At 45.5% G+C, this 25,906-nt stretch overlaps 1 long non-coding RNA gene across 1 annotated transcript; it reads right to left on the reverse strand.

Annotated features, from left to right (window-relative positions):
* Positions 1-588: 588 nt before the first annotated feature.
* On the reverse strand, positions 589-25,379 carry LOC133050861 (uncharacterized). Its single transcript, XR_009691716.1, has 3 exons — positions 25,298-25,379; positions 19,412-19,707; positions 589-835 (listed from the first exon to the last, which is right to left on the reverse strand). It is a non-coding gene; the product is annotated as an uncharacterized LOC133050861 (long non-coding RNA).
* Positions 25,380-25,906: the final 527 nt, after the last annotated feature.

Here is a 25,906-nt window from a genome sequence, read left to right on the forward strand (position 1 = left end):
GCTCTTCCACATGGGGGAGCACACACAGCCCAGTCCACCCAGTTCCTACAGACAGGAACTCACAGCAGCTTGACTCCCCAATAGCACCCTATAAATCTCTGCTCTGAGAGCTTCACCCAGAATTCCAGCCCAGAACAAAACAGCGGGGGCTGGTGGAGCCCATTTCTCCATCTGAGGTTCTAGGGAAAAATATATCACCTCCTTCCAGACACAGTGCTGTAATTAGCACAAATCACTGTGAAACACTGACCTATTTTTCAGGGTCAGCCCTCAGCAGATTTGGAAAGGAGGTGACAGTTTCTCTACAACCTCTAGTCACCCAGCATCTTACACTAATATTCTTGACTTCTCCATGGAAGCGAGTTCTGAACCTCTCACATCCCCTGCAGGGTTCATCAAAGTGTCCCTATCCTGGAGTTCATTTTGCTTCTTAATAGCAGGCAAGACAGAACATCATAAAAGAGCTAAGGTGTTAATAGATGATTATTCTCAGCTGACTGAGTCAGAGGTTTCAGTTGTCCAGATCTGGAAGTGACTCTAGGCACTTAAGCAGAAAAGTCACTTACTGAAAGGCAAGGCAGCATCCAGTGTGAGCAGAAGGCACAAACCAGGGTGCAGTGGGAAATGAGGCCAGGCAAAGGTGAACCTCAGGAACCATCTTCTTGGTTGCTGTCCCTGTGACTGGATGCTTGGCACTGTTTCCTTGGACTCGACGTGGCCATGGCACCTGTGGATACTCTCCAGTTGACCTGGACCACTTCTCCAAGATGGATGGTCCCAGCTACAGTATTTGGTTGGAGCACCAGGTTCCGGGTCTCTCTCCAGCTGTCAGGAGCTGGGAAAAAAGATTATCCATAAATTTTGTTTCTATAGTTGAACACGGAGCCTGTTTCACTATTTTAGGATTGCTCTCATTTTAGAATTCCTCCTAAATAAGACGTGTTCAATGTGGGCAGCCCAAAAGAACAACTGTCTTCTAGAATAATATGTATATATATTCATAAGAGGGGCTTCCCAGTGGCTCTGTGGTAAAGAATCCACCTGCCAATGCAGGAGACATGGGTTTGATCCCTGGGTCAGGAAGTTCCCCTGGAGAAGGAAATGGCAACCCACTCCAGTATTCTTGCCTGGGAAATCCCATGAACAGAGAAGCCTAAAGGGCTATAGTCCATGGGATTGCAAAAGAGTTAGACATGACTTAGAACTAAACAACCCATATTCATAAGGGTCCCCAAGACAATTCTAATCCAAAAGCTGCCTCTCCTGGGGTCTTTAGGCACCATGGCAGGTGGAGGGGGAGACCTGTCTAATGTCATAGGCCCTAGAATCAATGCTCAATTTCTCTGATTATAGACTCAAGTGTTATTGACTGCAGTGGCTTCATTAAGTACCTTGCACATAGCTGATGTCAACAATTATTTGCTAAGTGGATGAATGAATTGTGGGTGTTCTACTATGTAATCACCTGCTTCAAACATATCATAAAAAGAGGTAGGATAGAATTATCAATCAATAAATAAAGTCTTAGGGCTCTGGGATAAGTCAAATTTCTTCATATCTCAGTGTCTTGATCTTCTTAGATAAAAGGTGGGACAATGCTGATCTCTAAGAACTTACCTTTGAACAAATGGAAAAAAAAAATGTTGGTCATATATGAGACAATTGGAAATTTGAACACTTGATAATTTGATGATTCTAAGGAATTACTATTATTTATTTTAACTGAGATCATGATGATGTGGTTTGGTTTTAAAAAGTACCTTTGCCTTTTAAAGATGCAAACTAAAACAATTTTGGATGAAGTAATATGATGTTCAGGATTTGCTTCATAATGATTTGGAGCAGGAAAGCAAATAGATGAAAGGACCTTGAGTTGATCATTGCTTAGGCTTGGCAATGCACACATGGAAATTTGCTACACTGTTGTCTACTTTTTATATGTTTGAAAATTTCCATAATGAATGATTTTTTAAAACTCACAACTCTCTTTTCCTGCAGCCCCTGTACTGCTTATCCCAGTCAGAGCTTGTGGTGGACCCTGGTAGTTGCTTACCCAATGTCCAATTCAGGACTTCCCAGTGGTTAAGAATCTGCCCTTCAATGCAGGTGACACGGGTTCAATCCCTGGCTCAGGAAGATCCCACACGCCATGGAACAACTAAGCCCGTGTGCCACAATTACTGAAGCCTGCACACTTCAGAGCCCGTGTGCCACAATTACTGAAGCCTGCACACTAGAGCCCGTGCTCCACAACAAGAGAAGTCACTGCAATGAGAAACCCACGCATCACAATGAAGAGTAGCCCTTGCTCGCCGCAACTAGAGAAAGCCCGTGTGCAGCATTGAAGACCCAGTGCAGCCTAAATAAATAAAATTATATAATTATAAAAGAACAATCCATTCTATCCAGGTGTCCCCTTTGACACACACGGCACCTATGAACAAGGCAAAGTGACTGCATTCCTACCTCCAGCCCTATTTGTCTCAAACCTCTGGAGAGGTTTGCTGGGGTTTCTGAGAAGGCTCCTCCCTCCTCTCCTGGGGAGCTGCTGGAAGCAAAACTTCTCTCCTGCCAGAAGCTAACAGGCAGCCTAAATGCCGTTAGCAGCCATGCTGCATCCTAGAGGAAAGTCAGCCCAGGATGAAACCAACACATTCAACAGCAGAGCAGAGACATGGACCTGAGTCCGTGATACAAGTGCTGAGCTTCTGGATCAAACAAACTTGAAGTCCATCTCTGTTTGGACTCCCAATCATGTGATATAACAGCTTTCCTTGTTGTTTGAGCAAATTTGACCTTTTTCAGCCAAGTATGTATATAACCAAGAGTAACCTAACAGATACAATGCTCAGTGAACACTCCCCTGACTATCATGAAATGAGGTCTCCACTAGAGGGAGGGAGCCCCATCCCCCAGTGACCACCACTGTTTGCAATGCGGGAAGCAGACAGTGTAAGATAAAAGAAAAGGGCAGCGGGTGGAGAGGTGTAGCAGAAGGAAGTGGCATTGGAACAACCTGCACTATTTTGAGCCTAGAGAGACAATTCTTCCTAATGTCAGACCATCCTGCTTTGAATGCCACTAACCGGAAGCTCCAGACACAAGATTCTTGCCATCAGCAGGAATGTTGTGCCCAGCCCTTGTTGCTGTGAATTGTCTTTGGAATACAATGGCCTCTATTCCTTGGCAGAACATTCATTGCAGAAATTATGCTGATCCATTTTTATAATTGGCTTCCCTGGTGGCTAGTAAGGTAAAGCATCTGCCTGCAACGCAGGAGACCCTGGTTTGATCCCTGGGTCAGGAAGATCATCTGCAGAAGGAAATGGCAACCCACTCCAGTGTTCTTGCCTGGAGAATTCCATGGACAGAGGAGCCTGGCAGGCTACAGTCCATGGGGTCGCAAGGAGTTGGACATAACTTAGTGACTAAACAACAACAATTTTTATAATAAAGGGATGCTCAGAAAGGCCATTCTAAGAAACAGGGAGGGTCTGCAGCCTTCGGAAGGCTCTGGCTTTCTCCACACATTAGAAATGAAATTTCTGGTCTTCTCCCCCATCCATATGTCCCACACTTCTCATCCTTCTTAAGTGGACTTAAAATTCAAGATGGCACCCTTGAATGGAGCATCTCTGCTTTTATGGGAGCTGGTGTGGAACATTTCAGGAAGCAATGAATACTTAACTGTGGAAAGCGGCAGAGTACGGGTCATCCTGGATTCTCCTTTTGCCCATGCCTCCCTTGGGCAGCCAAGACCCAACTTTTCACCCAGTCACTCCTCAGTCTTTTGTTGAGTCATTCTCCCCATTCTAGCTTCTCTGCCACTGGCCCTTAGCAAATCTTCACCCTCTATCATCCAGATGATTTCAATAGCTCAATAGTCTCTTTGAATCAATTTCCGCAGTTTCCAACTCCATTCTTCCCAAACAGCTGGAGAGATCCTTTAAAAATGCAAATCTGGGAATTCCTTGGTGGTCCAGTGGTTAGTGCTTTCACTGCTGAGGGTGCAGGTTCAATCACTGGTCAGGGAACTCAGATCTCAAGCAACAAAATGGAAATTTGCCAGTGCCTTTTCCTTACTCAGAACCTGTGGATTGCTTCCCAGTGCCAACTACGTTTTCACTGCCTTTGCCTACCTCCCTGCACACCTCCCTTGTTCCCTCTGCTCTAGAATTCTGGACAGCTTGAATTCCTTAAACATGCCCACTTTCTCACCTCAGGGCTTTCCATGTAAGCTGATTCCTCAGTTTGGAGCCGTCTGCTCTCCGCCCCTCCCTTCACTTGTTCAAAGCCGACTCCTTGAGAGCTTAACTGCCGTTTTCTTGGGGAGAAGGTTTCTTACTCTCCCTCACCCCCAGCCGAGCTCTGTCCCCTCTACCTGTGCCTGCGATATCACGTCCTTCTCCTTCATAATAAGCACGTTTGCTTCCTATCTTTCTTGCCTTTTAGATTTAAGCTTAAGGAGGGTAGAGATTTTGCCCATGTTGCTCCACACTCCATCTCAAGCAGCAATCACCGAGTCTGGCCTACAGTCAACACTTAGTCAATGAATATTGGTTGGCTGCCTGTCAGGTGTAGCCATGGCTAAGGCCTCTGAAAGTGTGGCTGCAATGACCCTGGTGACCCTACTTGTTCTCTTAAGCATCCCCAGAGCTTCATGTCTACCACGTTCCTGGACGGAAACGCACAGAGAACGAAGAGTCAGAGTCCAATTCAGAACCTGGAAGCAATGCTGTTGCCTTTAGGAGAGAAAATGACTTATTAGAATTCAGGACATTCCCCTCATAAGCTGACTTGTTTCTTACTGTTTATTCTAACGTGTTTGGCGTGACTCAAAGGTGCAGGCAGCAGACTTGAAACAGAAAGCAAAGGCAATGAGGAGGAAAGGCTGGAGCCATTTCCTGTTCACCCGTAGCACGCACAGGCAGAGGGTCCTTGTCCTCCTCCTGCTTTCTCTAAGTGGAAGCCTTTCAAGTCCTCACGTCCGTGCTCTCTCCGGGGCTGTGGGCATGCATTTGGCAGGAGAAGCTACACCTCCGATGTCCAGGGTGGCGGCCACTGAAGAACCATGTGGGGAAGCGCTGGTTTCTCTCTCTGAGGCATCCGGAGGGGCTCAGCTTCCTGAAAGGGAGGGTGACCTGGGGTCACACACTTCCCCTACCACACAATGCTCTGGGGGTCCCAGGAGCCTCATCTTCATGTTTCAGAATCCAAGACCACTAGAAACTCAATGTCCTGTGTCCCCTCTGGAAACACCATGAAGTCGCCTTCTCCTGGAGTTAGATGTGGAGTGGCTGACACTGTCCTGTCTGGGATGGATCACTGATGGGGTGGAGGGTGGGTGAAGAGAGGGGAGGGCCAAGAGAGCCCCAGGGCCGGTTCCTGGACACAGCCTGGCAGCTGAGGCAGCGTGGCCTCCTCCAGGACAGCCAGCCTCAGGGATCCTCATATTGGAACCGAGGAAGGCCGGAAGGTGACAAGGATGGGGACCCTTCATCAGAAGGTGCAGGAGTAGGGAGATGCAGCAGCATACAGCTGAGAGGTCTTCCCCTCCCTGAGACTCACTGTCCTTGGGTGATGTGGGCTCGTGGGAGACCTGCAGAGAAACACTGTGGATTCCTGGCACAGGAGGCTCTGGATCCAAGAGGCACCGTGTACAACTCCTACACGGGGCTGAGCTCAAAACCCAGCTTCCCTTTCCTCCGCCTCACCGCACCGCCTTCAGAGAGGTTCCTCTAACACACAGGCCAACCCTGTGGGTTGTCAGTAAGAGAGTTGCGGGTGCCTCCCTGGGGCCCAAGCCAGAACTTTCACAACTTTTCTGCAAAAGGATCACTAACAAGAGTAACGCATGCCCCAGAGCAGCAGAGATAAAATTTCTTTTAAGTCCCTCATTCTATCTTAAAAATTCATGTGAATTTTTGTATCTGATTCCATAATATATTCATGCTTATTTTAATATAAATACATCATTTTCTTCAAATGTTCAAATAAACTGTACAGCTCTATGAAGTTGCTGGGAGAAGGACGCTGGGTGGGGAGGAGAAGATGCAAGGACTTAACCCCCATATCTGAAACTCCATTTAATTCTCCCCATAACCATATGAGGTAGAGCCTTTTTTTTTTTCCTGTAAAAGAATCGAAACAGTACAGCCTTTCTAGAGCAGACTGTGAGCACCTCCCCCCAACAGAAGTCCCTAAAAGAAACCTGGTATAATAATTTATTATATAGTATCTGTGGCACCGTCATGCCCACTGGTCTTGCCAGGTAGTTGACCATCCCTGGCCCCTGGACTCTGTGAGGTGTGTCTTGATCAAATGGTGACTTGCAGACATGGTTCTGACCCTTTTCATGGAAAGCAGTGGCCGCCTGCCCATACCCCATTCTGTTAAATAAATGTAAGCTTTGGCCTGAAATCAGCTGTCAGAATCGAGAGAGGTGACAGACGGAATTTGACTTCTCAAGGCCTTTGCCTGATCTTTATTTCAGCTGCTGTTGAACCCGATGGGGAGTCATCGTCAGGTGGAGTCACGAGCTAGCAGGCAGCTCAGGGATCCGCTGGCATAAAAAGCAGAGGTGATGGACCTTGATTCAGAGACTGGTGGGGAGGTAGGATGGAGTTGGATGTCGTGGCATCTGTCCCTCTGCCCTGTAGATGAGGGGATGGGATTAGAAAGAAGCTGCAGAGGGTCAGTGAGCTGCTTGCAGCAGGGACTTTGGAGAACCGGGTCCAGAGAAGGAAACACAACATGGGGTGGCCCATGTCTGCAGGGTATATAGGGGCTCAAAGGGAAGGTGGTGCCCTGAAAGATTGGGCCAAAAGGGTCATAAGAATCTTCATGGGCCGCAGTCAGCAATGAGAGGCCAGGCAGAAGGTCCTGAGGGATGAGACTGTTCTTTCTTCTTTCACACTGACAAGACTCCAGAAATACCCAGAGGGAGCCTTAAAGGGGACGCCTGGGAAGAGGCAATGGGCCAGCATAATTTAGTGTTAATGTTTAAGCGGCCTAATAAGCCCCCACATCCAGGAAAGGTATGGGGAAATTCAGTTTAGAGAAAATTTCCATCAGCCAAGTATTTAAATACGTGATCTTTTTAAGCCTATATAAGTTCCTAAAAACAAAAAAAACAAAATGGAATTTCTACATGAAATGAATTTGCCTCTTTCAAGTGGCAGCTCAGACAACAACATGGATCGATTTGGAGGGTATTATGCTTAATAAAATAACTCAAAGACAAATACCATATGATATGACTTATATGTGGAATATAACAAAAAAGAAACAGACTCACAGAACTAGAGAACAAGGCAGTGATTACCAGTGGGGAGAGGGAGTGGGAAGAGGGATGATAACAGAGGGGCTTAAGAGGTACAACTACCATGTATAAAATAAATAAGCTACAGGGATATACTGTAAAGCACAAGGACTAAAACCAATATTTTATAATAACTATAAATAGATTATAACCTTTAAAAATTGTGAAGAACTGTTACCTGAAACTTTTATTATGCTGTACATCAACTATACCTCCATAAAAAAATAAAGTGGGACCACAAAGATTGCACACACGTTCCAAGACACTCACGATATTTGCAGAAATTATCTTTGGGAACTGACTTCAGAACCATCCCATGAGTCATGCTTTAGAGTCAGCTGGTTTGATTACCCAGCTTTGCCTTTGAGTAATTTTTGTTTGATTCCAAAGATAAAATTCTCTATCAAATAATTATGCTTTTTCACCAAGCTCATTTCTCTGGAGATGGCAAATTTCTTGACCCAGTGGGGCCTGTCTGGTCTGTCTTTGGCTACTCGAGCCCTGACCAGGCACTTCAGAAATCCTTGATCAGTATTTAGCTGTGAAGCTGTTCACTCCATAGCTTTATTTCCATCTCTGTTTTGTCTTATCCACATTGCAGGCATCAAAACGTTTGCCTTCTCTCCTTGGGTGGCTTTTGGTATCAAACAGTTAATGCTTACTCCACAAAAGGAAGGGTTATTTAAATCTGCACCCACCAAAAACCCACAGTAGAAACAGTTTCTGGAATGAGCATCAATCGTTTAGCTTTTTCTGTTGGCTGACGTCACGGAGAACAGTCTGTCAACATTTCTCCCTGCACTGCTTTTCTTTTCAGGGGCGTAGAATCAAGATGAAAAAGCACAGCTCTGGGAGCACACAGAACGGAGAGCCAGCATTCAAGGGATTGATTATATATTCACTTATTTATTCCAATTTTTAAAAATGGCCCAATTGCTTCAGCTCTCACAAGCGCGGCTGAAATATTTCACTTGATAGGATTCTCATCTGGTGGTTACAGAACTGACTGATTCAATGCTAAGGTTTTTTTTTTTTTTTAACCCTAAAAGAAGAAAATAAAAATTAAGTAAAAACTAATGTTTATACCTGAAACTGGGATTCAAACATTCAAGTGTGTTGAGGGAACGTCCCCTGCTATGTTTTCCCTTCCTTGTGGGGGAAGATCCATGGCAGCCACGTTCTGCCATGGTGCACATGAGAACCACCTCCTCTAAAAGAAGTCCCCCCATGTGATCTGAAGGCCCAGGCCCATTTGTCTCTTGTAAAATGCTCTGATTCTGATGCTGACTCCTCGTTGAGAACATGTGGTTTGTAGCCTTCTGACCCCTGCTGTTCTGTGGTTTCTCTCCAGTGATCATCATTATGCCTGCTGAGTTATATTTTGGACAAACGATGGACTAGTCCAAATCCAACTGTCTTACATAGAAGGAGAAATTTATTGGCTCATGTAACTCGAAAGTCCAAGGATAGGTTTGGCACAAGACATTGCTTGATCTGGCTACTCAAATGGTGTCAAGATGAGGATTCTCTCATCTCTTGGCTTGATCCTCTTGTGTTGTCTCTCTTCTCAGACCTCTTGTGGAGGCCAGATTGCAGCCAGATGCTCTTACCTTGAAACCTCTAAGTCCGTCAGAAAGTTAGCCTGTGTTTCTCAGATATTTGAATGAAATTCTGTGATCTGATCCTCTCCTTGGTCTAAATGGGCTCCCAGGTGCCCATCTCCTCTATACCAGGTATAGGTATGCCTTGATAGAACACAGAAGTCACTCTAGAAACTTAGAGCAGAGAGGGACTTAACTTTTTTATTTATTTATTTTTGGGGGGGGGGACTTAACGTTAGTAACAGGCTCTTACAAGATTGTTGGATCATCTGAAGGAATGTTCTGGGTTCAATCTGTAGAAGTGACTCCCAGGATACAGCAGAACTGACCTTCTGGAGCAAGATGGGGGGATAAGAAAGCCACTGTGTGAACAGTTGTGTTCGAGACCACCTGTCATACTTGTGAATCAGGGATTGGAAGGCCAGGAGGCTGATGGCACCACCGCCATTGCCAACAACCTGCTTCTCAAACCCAAGACACGACTGCTCAGATGTTGGACCACTGCTGCAGGAGAAACTGTCTCTGTGAGCATGTATGCCTGCAAAAAACTTGGAAATCACCATCTCTTCTGTACTTCTGCCTTGCAAATCTAGTTTCAGTGAAAATTTTGGATTATACTTTGCATTCAGGTCACTGCCTATAGAAGAATTTTGAAAAGGTAGTTTTTAGCTGTATAGCCTTTGCAACACAGGGAAACACACTGGGGGGCCTTGGAAAGGACTCTGAGGGCCAGAGGCCAGTGCTCAACAGGAGGAGGGTGCAAGGCTTTCCTCAGCCAGGCCTTGAGTTGCACCCCCAGTTTCTGAGACTAGGGGAAGGGTCAAGTCCATCTGAAGCCTGGGGACTAAGAGTGGGATGAGGTTGGGTGTTAAGAGGAAATTAGGTTATAGAATAACCATTATACTAATACTACAAGGAGAGTTAAAAGATGCTGAATGGGACTTCCCTGGTGGTCCACTGGCTAAAATTCCACGCTCTGTGCTTCCCATGCAGCGGGCCCGGGTTTGATCCCTGGTCAGGGAACTGGATCCCACATGCCACAACTAAGACCTGGTGCAGCCAAATAAGTAAATATTAAAAAAAAAAAAAAGATGCTGCGTGACAAAACCCCAAATGTGTCCCTTGTAAGGTATATGATGCTTTATGGTTTACAGGCAAGTTCACCTGCACTGTTCCATTTGATTCTCATAAAAGCCCCACGAGAGGGAAGGTCAAATACCATGATTCCCATCTTACAAATGAGGAAGCCCATACTCTGAGGTTACCAACTCACCCAAGCTAATCCCAGACAGCTGGTGGGAGGCAGTGCTTTAATTCAGACCCCGACTCCTGGCTCCAATCCCATCCCTGTGTGCTGGAGCAGAATGTGCAAGAAACGTCTTTCTGAACCAGTTTCTGAGCCCTGGCCCTTGTGTTCAGAGCCTTGACAGGGACAGCAGTCCCCCGCTTTCTGGCAGCTCTGGCCAGACTGCTAGGGACTCTGCACAAGGCAAGGGAGGGAATTTGCACAAGTCTCCCTTCATTTGGTCTCTTCATGTGCAGAATGAAACAGTTTCACATTTGTTTAATGCTGAGTGTTCCAAGGTGCCACACTACCATTTGAAATATATGAATTTAGGGCATAGAGGGGCTCCTGTTTCTCCCAAACAGCAATATTTTTAGCATTAGCCATTCCCACGTAGATGCAAAATCTTCTTTGATAATAGATCAAAGCAAATCCCTCCTCCTAGCCTTCCTTGTGGGCTGTGAAATGACAGGGTCTGCATAAACCAGATTAGAGTGTGTGGAGCTGCTACCAGCATTACAAATGCCGCCCGGTGTCAGCACCCGGGAAACCTCCACGGCAGGCTCAGCAAGAGCTTCCTGCCAGCGACCCTCAACCCTTGGAGACTCAGGCCACCAGAGGGACTGAGACCTCAAAACGGGACCATGCAGAGTCCCAGCAGCACCACATCTTAAGGGAGGGGACAGTGTGGGGCAGCGAGCATTTGAGGGTGCATTCTTGGGGAAGAAGGGGAACCACTCGTGTCTGCCTCCTGGAAGATCAGCCCTGTAGCCTCACACAGCTGCTGCCAGCAGATGGCTCTACTCTCTGGGCAGTGGCCCAGGACTGGGTGATCCAGGAGGTTCTACCTTTGCACGTGTGTGGACGGGTCATCACGCCCCTAGAATCCTCACCATCTGCCTTAGCTGGGTCTGCTGTAACAAATGACCACAGACTGGGTGGCTTAAATAATAAAGATTTCTCACAGTTCTGGAAGCTAGGAAGTCTGAGATCAATGTGCTGGCAATTTCTGTTTCTGTTTCTTTCCCTGGTTTGCAAATAATCCTGTACTCACGTGCCCACTGCTGGAGAGCAGAGAAAGTTCTCTCTTCTTTTAAGGACACTAATCTCATCACAAGGGATCTACCCTCATGACCTAGTCACCTTCCAATACCATCTTAATATCATCACAATCACCTCTTAATATCATCACATTGTGGGTTAGGATTTCAATATGTGAATCTAAAGGGACACAAACATTCAGTCTGTAACAGCATTCTGCCATAGAGAAGGCCCTAGGTAGAAGCTGGCTGCCCCTGTGTCTTGCCCAAAGGGGGCCAAGTTGAGCCAGTCTTTTTGTCATTCATCTCAGGTCCCAGGGAAGCCTTTATGACATTTCACACAATGAGCTGGTGGGTTCTCTTTCCTCTTATTGCTTCATCTGAACCAAGTTAAGTAAATAGTTACATCATGGGTTGAATTGTTTTCTCTCCCCAATTTATATGTTGACACCTTAATCCCCAGTATCATCTCATCCTTGGGCCTAATTGCCTCCATTTAGAACATTGCTTTGGAAATGTTTTCACCAAGTACCCACAATTTCCCAAAACACCATAACCTTGGTGATCTGATCCAGATCCCAGGGTCTCCCACAGAAGCATAACTTTCTGCCAAGCCTCCTCTGATAATAAAATTTCACATGGATTGTACATTCTACTCTGTAACACAGCTGGGTTCTCGCCTATATTTTGAGCTACTCGCATCTGAGTGGTACAGATGCTGAGTATGTGCCACGTCTATGGTGGCTTCCAGTGCCTTTGGCACATCACTGTGTATGTCCAGGGTGTCTGTGTACCCTCAAGTGATCAGCCAAGGTTTAGGCCAGGATGCATAGAAAATATTTGAACTCCTACTCATAGGTGTTTTTAATTGTGTCATTTTAGTGTATGTTCTACCCATATTATTAATGTTATAGTTTAGAAAGTAGTACATGTCAATAAACAACCACATTGCAAGTGCCTTCAGACACAGTTTTCACTAGGGATTGGTACTTTCAGAAATGCTGGGAGACTTAGCCAAGACTAAGAACCAGGTGTTCCTGCCCAGCCCAAGGTCCGGACCCCAGACCCCCACAGTGGGATGCCATGTTCACAGCGGAGAGCACTTGTGAGCTGACTTTCCTTCTTTCCCTCCCTCTTCCCCTACTCTGCCCCCTTTCTCTCTCTTTCTGTTGGTTGCAGTCATAGCTGGTGAGAAAAGACATGGGGTACAAAGGGCACCCTTGGGCAGCTTTCTGGCTGACTTGCGGAGAATGCAAGGCCTGGCTTTCCTGATCCTTCCAGCTGTACTGCTCTCTATTTCTCAAGCAGGTAGCCAAGCCCTTATTCTTGGAGAGTCCATGCCCTTTGAGAGGGTGAGGAAGGAGGAGACAAGGAGAGAGCCGTGCCTCCTAGGAAAGCGGTCCACAGGGAAATCTAATCTGCTCCTTTTGACTTGGGGGAGGAGAGGAGGTCTGTGGGCTCTGCAGGTCCCGGTTCTCTGCCTTCTCCTGGCGGCACCCAGGTGGACTTGACTTCCCAGAGGAGTGGCTTGTGACTCCTCACCCCAAGCAGGCCGCATGTCCTCCTGGTGCCTGGGACAAGGGACATCTCTCACAGGAACCTCATGCGTATTGTGGAAAATGAACCCCAGGCCAGAAGGGACTTAAGAGAATCTGGAGTCCAACTCCCTATCAAAATATGCAGAAACTGCAGCACTGAGAGGTTAAAATGATTTTCTCAAGGTCACATAGCTAGTTAATGGCAGTTTCTTATGCTTTTTTTAAGCAGTAGTTTGGTTTATAATAAATGTTGGAGAGGGTGTGGAGAAAGGGGAACCCTCCTATACTGGTGGTGGGAAGGTAAATTGGTGTAGCCACTGTGGAGAACAGTATGGAGGTCCCTTAAAAAACTAAAAATAGAGCTACCCTATGAGCCAGCAACCCCACTCCTGGGCATACATCCAGAGAAAACCATAATTCTAAAAGACACATGCATCCCAGAGTTCATTGCTGCACTGTTTACAATGGCCAAGACATGGAAGCAACCTTAAGGTCCATTGACAGAGATAGATAAAGAAGATGTGGTGTATAAATAATGGACTATTACTCAGCCATTAAAAAGAAGGAAATAATGCCATTTGCAGCTACATGGATGCATCTAGAGATTATCACACTACGTGAAATAAGCCAGAAAAAGACAAGTATCATATGATATTGCATATATGCAAAATCTAAAAAAAAAAAAGTTAAAAACAAATGAACTTACTTACAAAATAGAAATAGACCAACAGACATAGAAAACAAACATATGGTTACCAAAGGGGAAGGGGTGGGGAGGGATAAATGAGGAGTTTGGGGTTAACATGTAAGCATTACTATTGTAAAATAGATAACCTGAGGGTAGGACAAGAACTTGGAGGTTTATTCAAGAATGGAGGCCCAGAGATGAAGACACCTGGACTGAGGATTTGGAGAACAGCCAGAGCATGCAGACAGTTCTTGATAAGACCTCAGCCTTTCTGCCCATCACCTGGGACATCTCAGTGAAGGCAACCAGACTCTGACCATTGGACTCCCTGCCTTCACTCTGGGGCTCCCTGCCAGATACTCCTGCCACATCTTTCTCTCACAACTTGGTGTTGACAAACACTCATGAACCATCTGCTTTACGCAAGGCCCAGTGTTTTTCTGATAAAATGTAAACATATATAAGACATAAGCTCCTCCAAGATCCTGAAATCCAGCGTGTGGATCACATTATAGATAATAATATATCAGAACCCAGAATCATGTCTGTCAAGCCTCCAGTGGCTTCTTCAAGTGCCTTCTGAGTTTGTGAATATCTGGAATCTCCCACCCTTTTCTGGCTCCAGCATCCCGTCTCTCCCAAGAAGTGGACTTTCAAAACACCCAAGGGCCATGCTTTCAGCTTTTGCTGCTTTCTCTCCAAGGTCTTCTAGCCACTCTCTGGGCCAAGTGTACCTATGGTGACCATGCATGCATGCATGCTAAGTCACTTCAGTTATGTCTGACTCTTTGCAACACTATGGACTATAGTCTGCGAGGCTCCTCTGTCCATAGACTCTCCAGGCAAGAATACTACAGTGGGTTGCCATGTCCTCCTCCAGGGGATCTCCCAGATTCAGGGATCAAACCCACATCTCCTGTGGCTTCTGCATTGCAGGCAGATTCTTCACCACTAGTGCCACCTGGGAAGCTCCTTGGTGACTATACTTCCTAAATAATAAAACCAAGAGAATTCCCTGGTGGTCTAGTGTGGGGGATGGGGAGAACCAACAAGGACCTATGGTATAGCACAGGGAACTACACCCAAGTTTTTGTAATAACCTATAAGGGAAAGGAATCTGAAAAAAATGTATATGTATAATTGGATCACTGTGCTGTACACCTCAAGCTAACATTATAAATCAACTATACTTCAATAAAAAAGATGAAAACAAAATGCAGAATTGTATACTTTAAAAAATTAAATATAACACTTTTTAATATTTTATAAACATTTTGTCATTTCAAATGATTGTCCTGTTTCACCCCTTTGATTTAAGCATGTTTAAGACCCAGAACTGGCTACATTTCTTTAAAGTATTCTCTCATATAAGCTAATTCTTCTTCCTTTTTGATGAAGAGACTTTCTCTGTCTTGGCTTTCTCAGCACCTCCAGTACCCCTAGCTTGGATTACACAGTCACTTCTTGGGTTACACAGTCACTGACTCCATCTGTTTAGTCACCTACATGATGTCACCTGGAGGTCACATTTTCTCAACCACACATTTGGAGACTGTGTACCTAGGGGAGAGTTTTCCTCTCTCAGGCTGTTCGTTCATTCCAATAACACAGCTGCTGCTCAGATGCCCCCTGAAGCACCCTTCAGAACTGCCTCAACCACTTTGGAGGAATTCCCTGATTCAGTGATAAAGAATGCTCCTGCACTGCAGGAGACCCAGGTCTGATCTTTGGGTCAGGAAGATCCCTTGGAGAAAGACATGGCAACTCACTCCAGTATATTGCCTAGGAAACCCCATGGACAGAGGACCCTGATGGGTTTCAGTCCACGGTGGTCACAAAAGAGGTGGACATGACTTAGTGACTAAACAACAACAACTGTCTTTGGGGTAAGTTTGATGACAGCAAGTCTGTATCATTCATGAGGTTAACTTAGTTTTAAGAGCTACAGAAAATCATTTGGGCAAACCTGGTGGATAGAGTGGGTAATTTAGCTAGGGGATAGCACTTGGAGTCAAACATAAGAGGTGACTATGAAGCTATAATATATTCCGCCTTCACCCTATGGCTATGCAAGCTCTCCCAGAGATGTTCAGACCAGGGACAGCATCACTTGGAATATGTAGGAAAGTCCCAAGGGGCCAATTCAGATGGCACTGGGGACTGCATTACCCATGCCATAGACACTGCTTGCCCCCTTAACTTCTCTTCAGGACCAGACTTACTCATGAGCATATTGATGACTGACTGTGGGAGATATTCTAGATATTCTAGTGTTATTTAGATAAAATTACACTAGGAATGATTTTCCCTCTTACTCACTCACTTGTTCATTTACTCATAACACATTATTTAACAAATATTTATAAAGACACTATGCTGAGCCAGACACTGTGCTAAGTCGTAGGGATACAAAGAAGGACAAGAAAAACTTGATCCATGTTCTCTCAAGATTATTTATGATCTGACAGGAAGACATAGTCATTGAACAGATAATAATGAGAAAAATCACAGGGTTAAATTTTTGAAAAATTCTAAAAGAAGCTTTTGGAATTCTAAAATTCTAAAAGAAGTTAATTCTAAAATAACTATTTTAAATATTCTTAATAATGAGTTTAAAGTTTAAAAAGAATTCCTTTTAGTGAAGGGATATTCTTTTACTAACTACAAATAAAACTTGAGAGGAAGGCATATTGGGATGTGACTAGTCATTAACACGTTAGTATGAATCAGTTATCACACTTTTCCCTAGATTACAGCAGGACCAGTCCTCTACTAGGGGTCATATGAACAAATGAGACCTATTTAAACTTAAAAGCTTTTGCACAGCAAAGGAAACCATAAACAAAATGAGAAAACAACCCACAGAATGGGAGAAAATATTTGGAAGTGAAGCGACCAACAAGGAATTAATCTCCAAAATAGACAAACAGCTCATGCAGCTCAATGACAACAACAAAAACTAGCAAACAACCCAATCAAAGAATGGGCAGAAGATCTAAATTGGCATTTCTCCAGAGTAGACATACAGATGGCTAAAAAGCACGTGAAAAGATGCTCAACATAGCTAATTATTAGAGAAATGCAAATAAAAACTCAGTGAAGTATCACCTCACATTGATCAGAATGGCTATCATTAAAACTATACAAACAATAAATGCTAGAAAGGGTGTGGAGAGAAGGGAACTCTCCTACACTGTTGGTGGGAATGTAAACTGGTACAGCCACTGTGGAGAAGAGTACGGACGTCCGTAAAAAATTAAAAATAGAGCTACTCTATGATCCAGTAATCCAGCTCCTGGGCGTATATCTGGAGAAACCCATAATTCAAAAGGGTCCATACACTCCAATGTTCACTGCAGCACTATTTACAATAGACAGGATAGGGAAGCAACGTAAATGTCCATTAAGAGAGGAGTGGATAAAGAGATATGATATGTATACACAATGGAATATAACTCAGCCATAAAAAGAAGGAAATAAGGCCATTGACAGCTACATGGCTGGACTTGAAGATTATCTACTAAGTAAGACACAGAAAGACAAATGTACGGTAGATGTTAGCTATATGTGGAATCTAACAAAATGGTACAAATGAACTTGCTTACAAAACAGAGTTCCAGATGTAGAAAACAATTTTATGGTTACTGGGGGCAAAAGAGGGGAAGGAAAAATTGGGAGATTGGGATTGACATAGACACATTACTATATATAAAATAGATAACTAATAAGGACCTATTGTATAGAGGTCCTTCTCAATACTCTAATGACCTATAAGGGGAAAGAATCCAAAAAAGAGTGGAGATATATGTATGTTTAACTGATTCCCTGTGCTGTAGGGCAGAAAGTAGCACAACTTTGTAAAATAACACTGTAAATTCGCACTGACAGCGATGTGCATTCTCAACTAGGAAGGGCTGAACTGGAGCAATGGGCCCAGAGAGGAAGCAGTTGCAGGCGTGCAGGATGGGGCGATTGTGGTCTGACCTAAGACAGTGGCAGGATGAATGGAGATTCTATCTGGGGGCACAGGGGACCTTCTGGTGGGGGGAGCTACACTTCACTGAGAGGGAAGAAAGTGGGTGAGGAGCCTGTCTAAAGGGCAGCTGGTGAGCACTCTAGAGCTGAGGTCCTGGTGGGTCAGAGGGACACAGAGATAAGCCCTAACAGATCCAACAAGAAGGCTGGTGGCGAGCTTGGTGCACCGGTTTCAACGCAGAGCTCCATGCAAGCCTCAAAGTGGAAGGGGGGCAAGCCTGAGGCTGCCCTGTTCCCCACTCCTCACCCCTCCTGGCAACAGAATAGCAAGTTCAAGACCTCTGCTCTTGGCTGGTGACCCACCCACAAGGATAAAGGATATAACAGAACTGACGCTGCAAACCAAGAAACTAATGCATGTAAATACAGAATATTTAAAAAGTGAACGCAAGGAAAGGAGTGGAAATGGCAATGGTACACACTCTTGACAGCGTTGTGAACAGGGGGAAGAGGGGACAAGGGGCTTTTCATGCAAAGTTTTATTTTGACCCTGATAGCTCAGTTGGTAAAGAATCTGCCGCAATGCAGGAGACCCTGGTTCAATTCCTGGGTCGGGAAGATCCCCTGGAGAAGGGAAAGGCTACCCACTCCAGTATTTTGGCCTGGAGAATTCCATGAACTGTATAATCCAAGGGGTCACAAAGAGTCAGACACAACTGAGCGACTTTCATTTCACTTCACTTTGATGAGGAGGACCTGTTGACTGAGGGGGGGTGGGCAGAGAAGGAGAGGTATCCAGGAGAGTCAGGAGGGGCTGATGCAGACAAGGACTGGCCTTAGACAAAGGGAGCAAGAGTTTTTCTGCAGCAAAAGTCAGGAGGGAAGGACACAACGTACATTGCCCAGAGCAGTTTTTTCTGGGGAGGTGAGTGGGTTTCTCCATCCCAGCTCACAGGCTCCATCACTTGGGTCACTCCTCCAGCTAGACCTCCCCACCTGGCTTCTCCCTCCCTCCTGTCATGAGTGAATGGATGGATGCTGAGTTGAGGAGTAGCTGAGGACCCTCCCCTGGGTACCAGTTCCACTGGCTCCCCCTCAGTTTGGGGAGCTGGGACTACTGACTCCTCAGAGATTGCAGACCAGAGGCCAGAGGAGGATTTCAGAGATGATCGTAAAATGATTTCAGAGCTTGGTCTGCAGAACCTGGCCTTGCCGGGCAGGATTCTGGAACTCACCCCTCCCCTTTGATCCAAGCAGCTCAGCTCATGTGTACCTCCCTTCTTTCTGCTTTCTGGTAAGATTTTCTTTGAAGAAAGCCTTGTTGTGGTTTAATTTTTTTTTTTTAAACCACAACTGCCTCATTTTTCAGATAAGGCCCCTCTCTTACCTTTCTTGTTCTCAGTTTTCAGTTTAGATATGGGCGTTGAATACTTTCTTAAATTGGGTCATACTTTTTAGCCAAGTTCCAATCTGGGATCAAAAGAATTACATTGAAACACACGTCCCTTGAGAACTGAATTCAGGTCAGTGACCTTAGCAATGGCCAAGAAGCAAGCACACAAGTGGCGGGAAGTGAAGAGGGGTGTGTGTGTGTATGTAGCTGCTTCCCTTCCCTTCACTTCCTCAAGTGCCTGCAGCTGGTGACCTCCGGCCTGAAAGCCGATCGGCAAAGGAGCCCTGGAGGCCCTGGCTTCCAGTGTTACCCATTTGTGTGTCTACAGTTACATGCACCCTTGGAAACCCATCTCTGCCAGGTGTCCTCTGGCCACTGCCCATGCCCTCCAGGGTCTGACTGTATGAGGCAGGAGAGAGGAGAGAGAGAAACAGGGAACACACGTGGGTAGGTTTTGCCTCCAGCACCAACATTCTCAGCCCGTGGCTTCCTGTCTCCCTGTCTCAGTCAGCCGGGGCGGCCATGACACCATAGGCTCATTGGTTCAGGCAACAGAAACGCATTTCTCACCATTCTGGAGGCTGAAAGTCCACCATCAAGGTGCTGGTGGTTCGCTTTCTCCCGAGGCACCTCTTCTTGGCTTGCAAGCGCCTCTTGCCAGGTCCTCAGGTGGCCTCTGTCTGTGTGTACTCCCCTGAAGTGAAGATGCCTCAGGCATAGGCTTATCCTCTCATTTCATCGTGTGTCTCCCGGATCAGGGCTGGGGCAGTTCTCAGTGACGAAGCCCAGATGTGGGCTGGGGACACACATGCTGCAGAGAGGAGTTTCTATTTCACTCTGGAAGTGCTGAAATCCTCCAAGCCCAGCTGCATGGTGGGAAAAGAGCGTGTCTTTAACAGAACACACCTGAGACTCCCCTGCCCGCTGGAGATTTAGGTTCAGCTTGGCCCAGACTGTGATCCAGTGTTCTCCCTACAGTTTCCCTGCCTCCTTATCTCCAGTTTCTCTCTGACTTTTTAAGTTCCTTGGATTTCTTGTCCCCAGACGAGATACAGAAATCCCTCCCTTTACTGTCTCCACACACACACATGCAGACACATACAGCATTTTCACAGATCACGTACTTTCCCAACAATTTCAGGTGGGGACAAGGAGAGAGCTTATCAGTACCGAACCTTCTGCAGTCTCCTCCTGACCCCTTTCAGTTCCCACTTTCCCAAAGCCCAGGTTCCCTGCCTGATTTGGCCCCTGAAAAGTGGGGGTTCAGTTTTTATGTGTTGCAAGTACTACTCAGATCCCCTCTTTCAAGACTGAGGCACTCTGCCCAGCCCTGCACCCTAATCTGCATGGAACGTTCCTTGCTGAAGCTCTCACAGCTGTCTCTCTCCCAGGACATCCCAGGCACCTTGACTTCTCAGAGGGGGTGGGGTTGAAAGGCTTAGCTCCATCCTCAGTTAGGGATGACTCTGCGGGCCATCCCAGGTCCAGTTCCCCCAGAATAGACTGCTGTCTTTGCTGTAGCTTCTACCTCTGCTCCTTCTGGCCGCCCTCAGCCCTCACAGGTGTTTCTCCTGAGAGCATTCCCCTACACAGTGCCTGCTCTCAGCCCTCCCCCTCAGAGACCGACTCTGGAAAATCTGACTTGAGACCCCGGGTCTGGCTGCCACAGTGGACAGCCCCATCATGGTGCTCTGTACCTCTGCAGTTTCCCCAGAGTCCTGGAAAGTCAGACTCTCTCCATTGATTAATCATCATCCCCATTTTATTGACAGAGAAACTTGGGCTCAGAAGGAGGCATGCAGGCCCAGCCTCACCTCCTCCGTTCATTAGTGGCTAAGCCAGCCGGAAAAGCACAGCCACTGGGCTATGTGTAACTCCTGGAGGGTTGGTTAGTTGGTTAACTTGTCACCTGGCACTGTGGGAGCCTGATTGTAAAACTAAGCCATATGGTTCTGTCTGTGGGACAAGAAAAATCTCTCCCTCACCCTTAGTTCCATCCCTTTGTGCTTCCTTGTAGGTCTGCTCCATCAACAATCCCCTTTTCTCTCTAACATTTCCAGTGTACCTTACTCAGAAAACTCCTAAATCTCCCCATCTGATTTGGTTGAGTTCTTCTGGATGACAGGAACTAGAAGCTGTTCCAGATGGTCAGATAGGCTCAGACGATCTCAGAAAATCCAATAAAGCTCAAGCATCTGAGCTTAGGAAGGGTTGACTCCCAGGAGCTTCAGGGAGTGCCCCTCATCTCCCTTGGGAGAGGCAGTAATCAAAACAGCTAAACAAGAGGACAGTCTATAGTTTTTATCACGGCTCTACTTTGAGTCTTCTCAGGCACAACTCCTTTGTGTCTTGGTTTCTAAAATGAGGACGATCATAGCACCTGTCTCATAGGGTTGTTATGAGAAATAAATGAGGTGATATTCATGCAAAGACCTACATCATGAGGCACCATAGATTCATTATTGCCATCTCTTACTCATGGCCTCTCCACTTTTCTTGTGGTATCTGTTGTTCTCTGTTCCTCTTTCTCAGCCACTTCCTGTGGGTCCTCAGGAGTTAGCTATGCACATGACTGGACAGAGGTTGCTCCATTCTCCTGTGCCTATTTTCAGATCAAGGATCCATTCCCAAAGAACATCTCTCGTCGGAATCTCTTGGCTCGGGGGCCCTGTGAGAAGGAATGTGATTGTCCCCTGTCACCTTTTTCAGCCCAATCATTCAAGCATTACGTTATTAGCAACTTGGGTTGGCCCTTCTCAAGTCAGGTGCCCTCCTTGGTCCAATCACCTGAGGCTGGAGATCGCAGATCCCCTCTCCTCTCAGCAAGCGCAGTGGGTGGAGTAGACTCTATAAGGAGGGAGTATAGGGAGGGCAGAAACCCCCAAGTGCACTTGCTTGCTGCCTCATCCTGCAAAACGGCACACTCCTGATCTCCCCCATCACTATGATTTCTCTCACCACACATGTTGAAAGAGAAATCTTCCTTGATGGCTTTGCTTCCTCTTCATCTCCTTTAGCCCTTGATTGCCCCCTCTACTCCCTCATCTGGAAGTACTTCCTCAAAGTCCCTATTTGTCTCCTAGAAACAAAATCCACAGATCTCTCCTTGGTCCTTTTTCTCTTTGAACTCCCTGCATCATTGAGCCTCAGATCATTCACCCTCTATGAAATCTCCCCTCTTATTTTCCACGCTGCTAATCAGCCTTATGGTCCTCTTGCCTCACTCATCAGCTTGGCCACTTCTGCTACTTTTACAGATACTTGGGTATCTAACCTTCTTAGATTATAAGCTTCCAGAGGTCAGAGACTATGTCTTGGACAACTCCATATTCCACAAACCTTCCACACAGTAAATGTGTGATTTACATTATGAGTGCTTCATAACAACCCACAAATCCTAGTGGTTTACAACAGCAAATGTTTATTTCTTGCTCACATTTCATGACTCCTGCAAGTCAGTTTCAACTCTGTCCAGCTCCGCCCAGCTCCAGTCTCCAAATCTCATCTCTTTTGTGGGACTGTGACCAAAGGAATAGCAACTTTCTAATTTCTCTGGTTCCCACCACAGAGCTTTGGGTTAATCATGAGTACTTGGAATTGGTTTCATAAACTCACTGAAGAATTGTTATGTATCTGGATTGAGAGGGACCTAGCTTCCTGGTAGATTTCTCGGATCTAAAGTGGGCAAAACAAGTTGAACAACCTCTCGTCCACTATTTAGTCTCACTGAGATTTGTTAGTATCTGGGTGTGATTGGTGTTATAGGTGCTCAGTAAGCATTTGTTCAGTGGAAGAGATTCATTGTTCCTTGAACAGACTGGGCCTGATGTCAATTCCTGGCAAGGATAAAGAAAGCCCTAGTGGGAATGCAACTAGTTAATGAATTCCATCACTCTGTCAGGTACATGAACTACCTGTTAGAGGGTATGATTTAAGAACCCAGAAGTGAATGCCCCCCTCTTTTAGCACTAGCTGATTCTGAGGCATTCATGATACAAAACTTAGTCCCTAAACTAGCTCTAACAATAAATCCAACTACACCAAAACCCATCATGATTTTTTGCAATTTCACTGAAGATTTTCAGAGGCATGGGAGGAGTTCACGTTGCATGGCAGATAGCATCTTTCTTGTAAATCTCTTTATAGGAAAGCAATCTTTTTTAGATGAGTCTCTTCTCCTAAAGTCTCCTCCTGATTGGCCTGTGGGAAATGGGGTGGACGGGAGCGTGGGAGGCCTGCTTCTTTCTCTGTCCTCCCCCACAACAGTCAGCACCTCCTCCTCCAAGCTCTCTCCTACTTCAAAAAGGGATTATCACAGCATCTTCTTAAATCCAACCTCTTCCCTCCAGAAACTTTCACATAAGAGCTACCTGGGAGACATTTTCTCCATTTTGTTAGGAACTGTACAAATACATTTTTTGTGAGGTTGGATACAGTTATATAGCCACTCATTAACTGTGAGAAATCTATTTCACGTGCCTGGACTTCATCTTATATATAAGCCTTGGGGAAACGTGACAGTTTGGCTTAGTGGATAAGGGCTTGTACCTGTCTGCCAGGGCTCTTCCCTGGGGGCTGCCACTTTCCACCTGGGTAAAACAGACAAATTACCTCAGACCTTTCAGTTTTAGAGTCCAGATCTGTGAAATGGGGAAATAATAGTACTTGTCCCATAGGACGGGGCATGGTGTGTCATTTAACTCTCCCAACATGTAGAGAGCTTAGCATTGTTCCAGGCATATGATCAGTGTTTCCAAAACATCAGCGATTATTTTTATCTTAGCAATAACAATATATTTCAAGGACATACTCTGTTAAAAACATATGTAGTAGTTTTAAATGTGCCTGCAAGTTTTTGTCCACTCCATCAGGAGAGGCAATCGAATTCTCCTCTTCCAGGATATGGGTTGGCTTTAGGGCCTTGCTTCTAATGAAACAAACTGGGCAGAAGCAGTAACATGTGACTTAGGAGGCTAGGTTAGTAAAGGCAATGCAGTTTCCCCTGGTTCTTTCTAATGTGTGTTGGGACACTTGCTGTTGGAACCCAGACACAATGCTGTGAGGACGCCCAGACCACACAGAGGAGCCATGTGCTCTGGCCAAGGGAGCCAGCTGTGGTCCTGGTTGACAGCCAGCATCCATCAGCCACTGGACACATGGGCAGGAAGCCCTCATCAGGACTCCTCAGCACCATCTGACCGCAACCAAGACCTCAAACGATAGCCACCTAGCTGAGACTGGGGTAGGCACACCCAGGTGATGTGGCCATAGTAGTGGCACATCTTGACCAGAGTCGCAACTTATGTTCTTTGCTATTTCCCAGCTGTTCTGCAACTGTGAATATCACACAAAAACATATGTGTTATACGTCATCGTCTAAGTGGCCTCATTTTTAGGTGCATTGGCAAGAACACCACCTTTTTGTCCCCTATGATGACAGGATGTAACACTGGAATGTCCTACCCCCATGTCTCCTGCTATCTTCTATACAATTATCAGGCATTCAGGGCATTTCTTTGATCTTACAGGGATTTGTAAATGTTGGCCATGGAAATTACATGGGACAGACATCGGGACTGGTGAGGGTCTCTGGTGCCCATCAAAGTTCATCTTATGTAACTTCCTGCTCAGGTACTGGGAAAAGAATTATCTTCTTGCCTTGGGAATTTTGCCTCATATAATCTGTTACAGTAAAAAAAAGAAAGGCAAAATCCATTCCAAGGAAGATAATAGCCTACTGTGAGATAAAAAGGACAATATAAGGACAACATGTACACATTAATTGGATTCTTCCTTGTCACCCCATCTGTTTGATTTAATTCAGTCCAACGAAAAGGACAGGTGTGGAGTGAGAGTGGGGGACCCAAGTTATATGGAGAAAGTGTCTCAACAGGTTGTCTCTTCATTGTCAGGCCCCGAGTAGGTAGAACTGATAAAGGTGAACACTGTAAGCCCTAGCAGGAATCTCCTTCATAGACATGGAGTAGCTAGAACATGCTGATTACTAGCCCTTTTCCATAGAAATCTCAGAATATTAATCTAAAAAGAACTGTATTATTTCCTTATAATCATGAGGTCCAGTGAGTGGTGTGACTCACCCAAAGTCACACAAGTAATCAGGAACAGAGCTGAGATCACAGTATAAGCCTTCTGACTCCAACCTCACGGCTCTGAGTTCCAAATATAACCCTATTAAACTGCTGACCTTAACCTTCCCATTCCCCATGCCTTAACTTTGGAGTAGCCTTAACAGCGAGAAGAGCTGCTACAATGAGAGAGTAGCCCCTGCTCTCCACAATTAGAGAAAGCCTGAGCACAGCAGTAAAGACCCAGGACAGCCAAAAATAAATAAACAAAAGAAAATATATATATATATATATATATATAATTTAAAAATTAAAAAAAAAAAAAGACCTGCTGGTACCCCACTCTTACCATGACTTGGCTTCTGCTTACCTTCTGGGCTTCTTGTCCACCCCTTTCTTCTTGGACATCACACTCTAGACTTCCTAGAGTTCCCAGAAAACCATGCTATTCTCTTCCCATTCCCACCCTCCACTCTACCCTTGGCCTTTATACCTCATTCCTTCTCTCTGGAATGTCCTTTACCCCTCCTGGCAATGTCTGAATTCCTACTCTTCCTTAAGTCACTAACCTGATTTCCCAGGATTTAAGCCTCCCAGTATCTCTGTAATTCACAACTGGCTGTGGCTCTTGTCAGTGTATTGCAATGATTGCTCACAAGTCTTTCTCATTTACTGGAACAAGAGCCCTGGAGGGAGGGGCCTTTATCTCAGCAACAAGTTGCTCTATAAATATTTACTGAAGGAATGAACAGACAACTCACCTCCCTTGGAAATCTTGGCATTATCTGGAGAAGTGGAAATCTACCATTTCCATTTCCAAAAATGGAAATCTGCTTTATGAGTATCATCATTGTTCATTCGGTTTATTCTTTAGGCTTGTAAAGTCTCCAGAACTCTAGGTTCAGATTAGAAATCTATTATAAGCCAATAACCCTCTGAGCTGGTCTCCTCATGAGAAAGTTTCTCAGGATAGTAAACT

The sequence above is a fragment of the Dama dama genome, chromosome 33, assembly GCF_033118175.1.
Source record: "Dama dama isolate Ldn47 chromosome 33, ASM3311817v1, whole genome shotgun sequence".
Classification (NCBI taxonomy): domain Eukaryota; kingdom Metazoa; phylum Chordata; class Mammalia; order Artiodactyla; family Cervidae; genus Dama; species Dama dama.